The following is a 2,500-nucleotide window of genomic DNA, read 5'->3' on the forward strand; positions in this document are numbered from 1 at the left end:
AGCCTGCTCTGAGGGGACATAGTCAGAGGGGGCGTCCGCCTTCAAGAGCCCTCCTTCCCACGAGGACTCCAGATTTGCCCCCCTGACAGCCATCACCTCCAGAGAACCAGGGACCGCCGAGGGAGGGTCTGGTCAAAGCTCACGTACCCCAGGACAGCTTCTCCGGCTTGGGCACAGACCGCCAGACAAAGCCGCGGACCATGAACCATCCAGCCGGCTCTGAGGGGACATGGTCAGAAGGGGCGTCCGCCTTCTAGAGCCCAAACTCGGCCACGGACTCCAGATTTGCCCCCCTGAATGCCATCACCCTTCAGAAGACCAGGGACCACCGAGGGAGGGTCTGGTCAGGCTCAGGTACCCCAGGATCGCCTCTCTCACTTGGGACGCACGACCAGCAAAAGTCCCTCCTGGAGCCGTGGAAGTTCAGTCTCGGCCGTATTTTGCAACTTCCACGACAAGAGGGACCACCTTCTAAGTCGCCTACCCGAGCCAGAGAACCATAGGAACAACCGCCATACATCGGGGTAGAGAGAGCCCACTCTCTCCTATATTCTCCCGCAGGTGCGCATTACTATGTATTTGCATTGCGGGACAATGTACTTCAATGAGCGGGACAAAGTCGGAAATGTATCCGACCTCCTGGAACTGTGCGGCTGCTACAGCAGTCAGAAATTCCCCATTCCGGTTCTTTTTCACTTGGATTTTTTTTTTTTGCAATTTTTTGCCTAAAACGTATTCCTCCAACATGTACTAGCTCATGACACTTGAAATTTTTGAGCCAATTGATAATAACAGCTTTTTAGAGCTCAAAAACAAAAAAAATTTGAGCGAACAAAAAATGTTCGAAAATGACCTCAGCTCCTGGAACTGTTTTCGGTACACCTCCAGAGAGGCTCCCCTGCCTGGAAGTCTGTCACTGCTCAGCTCGAAATTTTTCTAAGTCCCAAAATTCGGTTTTTCATCCAAAATTCAACTTTCTGCCCAGGATCCACAAACTTTAAACCCAGTTGGGGGACCCTCCCTGGGGGCCCTACAACATACTGAAGCCCCCCTGTGGTGGAAGTAGGGGAATTTACTTATTTTTACACAAAATCACAAAATTCCATTTTTTGTTCGCAAAACACTTTTTTGTCCTCAAGAAACTTTTTTGTCCTCAAAACACTTTTTTGTCCTCGAGAAACTTTTTTGTCCTCAAGAAACTTTTTTGTCCTCAAAACACTTTTTTGTCCTCAAAACTCAATTTCTTCCATAATTCGACTTTCCCCCAAAAAACCACACATTCTACCCTCATGGGAGGCACTCTCCCTCGGGTCCCCACATCATATTGACGCCCCAGAGCGGTGGGAGAAGGGGAAATCTGATTTTTGCACAAAAATCCAAAAATCGCTCTAAGTCCAAAAATCCTGAAAATTTTTCTAAGTCCCAACGGTACTTTCTGAAAAGTGTACCCAGGCCCCTGGAAGCCTCCTAGGTACACCTCCTGAGACTCCCCCCTTCCTGGAAGTCTGACACATCTCGAAATTTTTCTAAGTCCCAAAAACTGGTTTTTGCTCCATAATTCGACTTTCCCCCCAAAAGCCACACATTCTACCCTCATGGGAGGCACTCTCCCTCGGGTCCCCACATCATATTGACGCCCCAGAGCGGTGGGAGAAGGGGAAATTCGATTTTTGATCAAAAATCCAAAAATCGCTCTAAGTCCAAAAATCCTGAAAATTTTTCTAAGTCCCAACGGTACTTTCTGAAAAGTGTACCCAGGCCCCTGGAAGCCTCCTAGGTACACCTCCCGAGGCGCCCCCTTCCTGGAAGTCTGTCACATCTCGAAATTTTTCTAAGTCCCAAAAAATGGTTTTTGCTCCATAATTCGACTTTCCCCCCAAAAGTCACACATTCTACCCTCATGGGAGGCACTCTCCCTCGGGTCCCCACTTCATATTGACGCCCCAGAGCGGTGGGAGAAGGGAAAATTCGATTTTTGCACAAAAATCCAAAAATCGCTCTAAGTCCAAAAATCTTGAAAATTTTTCTAAGTCCCAACGGTACTTTCTGAAAAGTGTACCCAGGCCCCTGGAAGCCTCCTAGGTACACCTCCCGAGGCGCCCCCTTCCTGGAAGTCTGACACATCTCGGAATTTTTTCTAAGTCCCCAAAAATGGTTTTTGCTCCATAATTCGACTTTCCCCCCAAAAGTCACACATTCTACCCTCATGGGAGGCACTCTCCCTCGGGTCCCCACTTCATATTGACGCCCCAGAGCGGTGGGAGAAGGGAAAATTCGATTTTTGCACAAAAATCCAAAAATCGCTCTAAGTCCAAAAATCTTGAAAATTTTTCTAAGTCCCAACGGTACTTTCTGAAAAGTGTACCCAGGCCCCTGGAAGCCTCCTAGGTACACCTCCCGAGGCGCCCCCTTCCTGGAAGTCTGACACATCTCGGAATTTTTTCTAAGTCCCCAAAAATGGTTTTTGCTCCATAATTCGACTTTCCCCCCAAAAGTCACA

The sequence above is a fragment of the Dendrobates tinctorius genome, unplaced genomic scaffold (genome assembly GCF_039654945.1).
Source record: "Dendrobates tinctorius isolate UK_male_01 unplaced genomic scaffold, ASM3965494v1 ptg000564l, whole genome shotgun sequence".
Lineage (NCBI taxonomy): Eukaryota > Metazoa > Chordata > Amphibia > Anura > Dendrobatidae > Dendrobates > Dendrobates tinctorius.